Source organism: Nematolebias whitei, chromosome 20, assembly GCF_014905685.2.
Source record: "Nematolebias whitei isolate Nwh7 chromosome 20, NemWhi1, whole genome shotgun sequence".
In the NCBI taxonomy this organism is placed as follows: Eukaryota; Metazoa; Chordata; class Actinopteri; order Cyprinodontiformes; family Rivulidae; genus Nematolebias; species Nematolebias whitei.
The window spans coordinates 5516835-5524053 of record NC_056517.1 but is presented as its reverse complement, the minus strand read 5'-3'; the positions used below and the strand labels follow the sequence as shown (position 1 = coordinate 5524053).

General features: G+C 39.4%; 1 protein-coding gene across 1 annotated transcript in view; it reads right to left on the bottom strand.

Annotated features, from left to right (window-relative positions):
* Positions 1-7219, bottom strand: part of cubn (cubilin (intrinsic factor-cobalamin receptor)) — a 134887-nt gene that overhangs the window by 10556 nt on the left and 117112 nt on the right. The gene's annotated exons all lie outside the window — the stretch shown is intronic.

Sequence of the window (7219 nt, the reverse complement as noted above, 5' to 3'; positions counted from 1 at the left end):
AGCCTTTTATACTGGTGAGTTTTTTTGATGGAATGAACGATGTCCGAATTTAACTTTATCTCTAACATCGGCCGATACCGATACCATGCTGATGATATTGTGCATCCGTAACTGTTTTATTCAATAATGCACAAAGGAACTCACATCCACGTAGTCAAAGACACAAGAAGTACCGGAGTCTTCCAACCGCATGTCATTGATGGTGAGAGTGACCCTGCGTCCAGGAGTCACCACAATCTCCCAGCGACACACTCGGCTGTGTGGATATAAATTGGGATAATTGGGAGAAGAAATAGTCCCCGAGGGAGCGTTCAACTCTCCTCCACAAGCTGTGGAAAGAAACAAAAATATATCCAAATAAATAAAAGTATCATTTTTACAAAGCAAATTCTGATGGAAACACTTTTATTTCAAAACTACCATCATCTCATCATTTATCGTCATCATCCATCATCTTCAAGTGGCTATCAAACTTTTCAACTCCTCCCCCTTTCTACATCGAGGGCAATAAAATTAATCTTGTACTATAATAAACACTTTAATGTTTCTCTCTGCACCTGACCTGTTTTAGAACGTAATTGATGGTATTTTTTATATTCTCTGTTAATTTTATATCTTGTGTGATTCTTGTGTATGTTCCTTTGTACTGCAAAACTGGCACAAGTTTCCTGCGGGATCAATAAAGTTCTATCTTATCTTATCTTATCTTATCTTATCTTATCTTATGGTGTAGTTACAGTGAACAAGTTGAAACCAAATCAAAGTACGGTCTAGTTAAATCTTATACTGAAGAGTGGAATGCAACACAATGATGGATTCATTTTGTGGAAGAACAAAAGGAATAGCAGCTGAAGTAGCTGTGTTGTTGTTTCTTTGGAAAGCAGCAATTCTTTATACAGTCTTTCTGTTTTTCTTTGTGATTTTTGAGTTTTGTCTCCAGTCCTATATAATTTACCCCTCCTGCTGCCCTTATATCACAATAACCCCAGTTATAAAACTGAATTAAAAATATATAAAAAGTGGAATGATTAATGGATTTAATTGATATAACTTTTTTAATGAATTGACCCAAGGACAGCAGGAGGGTTAGGTACATGGAAAGTACACGGCAGCTAATTACAGTAAAAATAGTTGTACAGGGATGTCCTCCGATAATTTATGCGCCTTAAAAAAGGAATGGGACAGGGTTATCTATTGATCTGATTTTTCACGTTGTGTCCTGAAGGTATTACCAAGATTACAACATCAATGACTAGAGGTTTATCTCACGCTGATGGAGTTTGAAAAGGGCAAGACATTTCCAATAACGTTCTAAAAACGTTTCATGGGATGTCCATTCATCCATTATCTTTTAACTGCTTCTTCCATTTTGGGTCACGGGGGTCGTCGGTGCCCATGTCCAGATGGGTCTCCAGTCCATCAGAGGGACACATAGAGACAAACGAGACAAACAACCTTTCAGTCTCTCACTCACACCTAGAGACAATTTAGAGTTACCAATCAGTCTAACATGCATGTTTTTATACTGGTCTGTGGGAGGAAACTGGAGTACCTGGAGAAAACCCACGCATGCACGGAGAGAACATGCAAACTCCACCCAGAAAGGCCCCTGGACCGGGATTTGAACCAGGGACCTGTTCGCTGAGAGGCAGCAGCTCCACCGGTTGCGCCACCGTGCTGCCTTCATGGGATGTCAATAGGAAATTTTGGAAATATTCCAAATTGGAAGCTTCCCATGTGACTTTATGGGAATTAATGCGATATAGAAACCTTATCATATTCGAACATAAACATTTAGTTTTATTTTGTAGACAGATAAAATTCAAACAGAGTTTGACCCAAAGTTAATAAAAGTTCCAAATGTCAAACTAACTCACACAACCTAAAGCAAATAAATACATTTGATCGTTTTCTCTATTTTTGTTGATGTTGTAATTCTTTTTTTAAAGTTAACGTACGCAACTCAACAAAAATATTCACAATTAGTTAAGGCTTTTCATATTTATGTCGTAATTATGTCAAACAAATAAAAAAGTAATTTGCATATAACAAAAAACTAAAAAGTCTTAAGTTATGGACTGAAAATGTCAAAACTAACTTTAAGGAAAAGTACGTTTTTGATCATTTTGTTTTTCTTTTATCATTTCATGCATAAAACACAGAACATTTTAGAAAATTACATTTAATAAAAAAAATGTTTCCATCTTCAAATCATCCATTTTACATGATTCCATTTTTATCTGTTCCTACGTGTCCAGGTGACAGTTAATCATGTTTTAATGCTGCACTAACTCTCATTCTTGGTACATCAATGAGATCTAGTTGTTATTTTCCCAAGTATGCAAAAACAAATTAATTAAATTTAAAACTCATGTTAAAGGGCAATGGTCAATGAACCTAGAATTTTATTTTCTAGGTTTCTTTGCAATAATTCTTATAAGTATTTATTAATTCTTGTTGAATGTTTCTGTGAAAATTACTGAATGTTGCAACTCTAAATTCTATTGAGGTTTATAAAGTTCTTCTAAGAATAGATACAAATCAGTCTAGAGTCAGATTTAGTCATTAACACAGAGGTAAAATGGCTGCTTTCTGTGTCTAAATATTAAGAATATTTGCTTGATGAATCTATTCGGCGTTCTAATAATAAAATCTGAATTTAAACGTTTCTCAAAAAAGGATTTATTTGGAAAAATAAAATCAAATGGCACCAATGTAGCTACAGACAGAAGAGCAATCATCTAACAATATTCAGCCCTAATATACTTTCATTATCACCGAATAGATATAAACTTGTTTCATTTTAAAACAGTACTTGTTGACAAAACATTTTAATTAATTGTAAAATGTATATTGGTTTGAAATGACCGTACCTTCGACGCTAGCTTCGAACGTCAGCCTGAAGCCAGCTGCATTTACGCTGGTGTCACTCACGAACTTGACGTAAGCAAAACTGTCCGATGTTTCAGCAGAAGCTGGAAGATTATTTCCACAGTGTCGGCCCAGCAGTCTCCCTGTGTAAACGGTGCGATGAAAGGAAACGTCCTAAATGTCTCATTGTCCTCAGCAAACACTTATAGACGTTGACTTCAAGTGGAGTGTGCCTCTTGGCTGCTCACCTGAAGCATTGTACTCCCTGAGCTCCACGTAGTCAGCAGAACATCCTGGAGTGTTCTGCAGGCTAAAGTTCCCAAAGCTGAGGGTCAGGTAATGTCCAGTGGGCCCCTCGAGGTACCACTCACAGCTCGAGCCATCAGGATAGTTAGATGTTGGGAAACCAGGGCTTTGGATCACCCCCATACTACCTATGTAGGTTCCACCACAGGTGGCTGTGAAGGAAAAAATTAGTACAAATGAAAACAGCTATTAACATTTTTCTGTTTAAAAAATGTAACAACTGTCCATATTTATAACATAACTTCCAGAGCAATCAAGCTAATCATTTTAAACTAAAACGTATCTCCATCCAGCCATTATCTTCTGCTTGTTCTGAAGTTAGGTCGCGGGGGCAGCAGCTTGAGCAGGGAGGTCCAGACATCTCTTTCCACAGCACCTCTTCTAGCTCTTCTGGGAGGACACCAAGGTGTTCCCAGGCCAACTAACAGATGTAATCTCTCCAGCATGTCCTGGGTCTTCCCCAGGGTCTCCTCCCAGTTGGATATGCCTGAAGGCACCCAGGAAGCATCTTTACCAGATGCCTGAACCACGTCAACTGGCTTCTTTGGATGTGGAGGAGAAGTGGTTCTACTACTGCTAGGTCCAGCTACCATCCTACTACTACCAGCAATGTGAACCAAACTCTCACACTGCTTATATAGGGACTGAACATCCTGTAGCAATGTGGCCCCAATCCCATACTCACGGTGCACCCCCCATAGTGTACCCCAAGGAACACAGCCGAACGTCTTCTCCAAGTCCACAAAACACATGTAGACTGGATGAGCAAACTCCCATGACCCCTAGAGGACCCTAGTCAGGGTAAAGAGCTGGTCCAGTGTTCCCCGACCAGGATGGAACCTGCATTGTTCCTCCTGGATCTGAGGTTCAACCAACAATCAGACTCGCTTCTCCAGTACCCCTGAATAGACCTTACCAGGGAGGCTAAGGAGAGTGATGCCCCTGTAGTTGGAGCACACCCTCCGGTCCCCCTTTTTGAAGACGGGAACCACCACCACCCCAGTCTGACAATCCAGTGGCACTGTCCCCAATGTCCATGAGATGTTGCAAAGGTGTGTCAACCAAGACAACCCCACAACATCCAGAGCCTTTAGGAAATCAGGGTGAATCTCATCCACCCCAGAACCCCCCTGCCACCTCTGAGCTTTTTAACTACCTCGGTGACCTCAGCCACGGTTATGGACAGAACAACCCCGTATTTCTTTCATTTGAAAAAAACTTTTTTTAAGAGGAGTTGATGTCCCTCTCACTCGTTCTTGGAAAATAAGAATTTTAAATCCATTTAAATCATATCATAGTGTATGTATGTTGTGATTATCCAAAAGTAATTTCAGAAGATGGTCCCAGAGAAGTACAACAGAGAGCATTTAACCCCCTGATTATAATCACCTCCTGTTGCCATTTCCTCAGTTAGGAATGTAGCTATCGGCATGTGATCCCAAAGAAAACTGTTTCATATTAACTCTCAACCTACAAGTTAATTAATTTAATCTCCATCAGTCACTGTTTCTTTGTCAGAGAGCTGAAGAAAAGGAAATGGAAGAGTAATGCAGTGGGAAGACAGGTATACTGTAGATGTTTCTTCTTAACAGAGCCAAGCTGGACAGAGTGTCCGCGACAAGCCAGTGACGGTGCTCAAAGAATTGTAAGGTAGCCCATCAAACACAAAGTATGGTAGAAGAATGCTCTGCTTATGCTTGTGTTGTTTTCACACTGTATTAAAGGAAGTAGTCATTTGGTTTATTCTCATTGAAGTTGTTTCTTTTGCTTTGTTAAAAACAAAAAGCATTCCTTTCTTCTGACTTGGAATAGTGACGGGAACTGAACTTCTTGGTGTGACACTCCGCCCCCCACCGCCATCACTTCGCCCACACATGGTTTATATCAACCTAAGCATTTTAGTTAAACTCTATTTAACTGAACTTAAAACAGATTTGTCTCCTCTTTCAGTCGTAGCGGTATGAGAAAATGCTCCAACAGAGTTAAAACCAGTGCAATGTGCTTGTATTATGCAGGCAATACTCAACATGGATTTATACTTTGATTTGTTTAGACACCATCAGTTCATTAAGGGTTTCACTAACTGAAACAATGTACTCAGTTTATTGCAGCATATGAAGCATTTAATCAGAGCTGAGGAAGGCAGGCAAAGAAAGCCGACCCTTTAACCAGTAAACAACAAATGGTTAACAGAAATGCATGTTTTTTTAAACATTTTATCTTTGTTAAGTATTTTTCAGTTCTGAAAAATGTGGTGTTTTCACCTGATATATCACATTTCTAACATCATACATGGTTTTATATGGTTATCACAAGAAACATTTGAAAGTTGTTTTTGTACTACAGTATTTTAAACAAAACAGAGAAAAGATGTACTCGTTTTTTTAGTTTAAGTCCGTTAGCACTGGGTTCATGTTCAAATATCCATGCCTGAATTCAAAAAGCTAAATTTAAACTGTGAGCAATGACTATTATTGACTTACCTATGGAATATTTGGCCTTAAATCCTTTGTGTGTAACACTGTGGTCGGTACGAAACCTGAGCAGCATTGAAGAACCTTTGGAATGCTGCGTGGACGGCCTGGTGCTCCCACACAGCCGGGAAACCAACTCAGAATTGATTGTTGAGCCATCTCGGATCTCCAAGTAGTCATAGAAACAGCTGAGAAAAAAATGCATACAGTAGAAAATAAAATGATTACCCGAACTATCCTGTGGGACTAACAGAGGCAGTTTAAACATTGTTATTTTAAATGTATTCCAGTGAGCTTATTTTAGAACGCATAGAACATATTTACAGTTTAGTATTTAAATATAAAATATACAAATGTAAAAATAACAAAAGACCAAACCTAAAAATGAGTTTACCTGGTTGTGGGCTCAATGTAGAACTCATCTTCAAAGTCAATTTGGACAGCCTCCCCGTTGGGCACAGTGATCACCCAAACACAGTCGCTGTTGGTGGGATAGTTCTGAGGATAGTTGGGTGAAGTCAAGTAGCCAGGAGGATCATTATCATGTAGCTCAATAAAGCCTCCGCAGGCTGTGGAAAAATCAGAACTGTGTGAAACTGGTTAAAGTAAAAAATAACATTCCCGCTCCTGACTGTAACCGATATATTCAACCACCCATTCGTTCCTCCATCTAATTTTCTTTGCCCACTTCAAGGTCGCGAGGAGCCTAGCTCCAACAGTCACTGTGCGAAAGGTGCAGTGCACGTCGGACAGGTGAGCAGTTCATTACAAGGACTCAGAGATGAGAAGACAGAAGCCATCATGCTCTCACTCAAACCTCATGACAATTTAAGCTCGTTCTCAAATGTTCAGTTTAGGTTATGAACAAGTTCATTTGATTTCTGCGAGTCTTCTCAAGTCCTCCTCATTGTGTTTTACAACAGTGGGGTCCCAATCACAACTTTGACATTCACTGACTTGTTAACAAAGTGATTGTTTTTGGTCTGAAACCAAAGTAACAGAAGAAAATCCACATGTGTACACGGAGAATATAGAAAGTCCACATCATCTGGGTTTCGAACCTGCAACTTCCTGCTGTGAGGTGACAATTTGAACTTCTGTCCTGTCTTGCCACCTAAATATTAACTCTAAAAAGTAACAATTGTAATAAAAAAGAGAGGGAGAGAGAGAACTAGGACGTTTACCCTGACTGTGGGCTTCAAAAGTCAGCTGAAAGCCACTGGCTTCATTACTTTCATCAGACACAAAGTGAACAAAAAGATGGTTGTCAGTAGTCTGAAGGACGGATGGAGGAGTTGCACCACATAAACGCTGCCCCAGAGGTGGAGATGAAACATCAGGTCCATTTCTGAGCTGTGGAAAAAACAGGGAGGATAAAAAATACAGAAAAAAAATATAGATAGACTGAGATCCAAGAGGGAGTTCCTGGGATCTGTTGGAGCCACTCCAAATTCAGAGGGGTCACAGCACCAAGTGCTGCAAAGATCATTGGTAGTACTGACACCATAACCCTCCTCAACATCTCCACATATATACATATACATATATACATATATATATATATACAT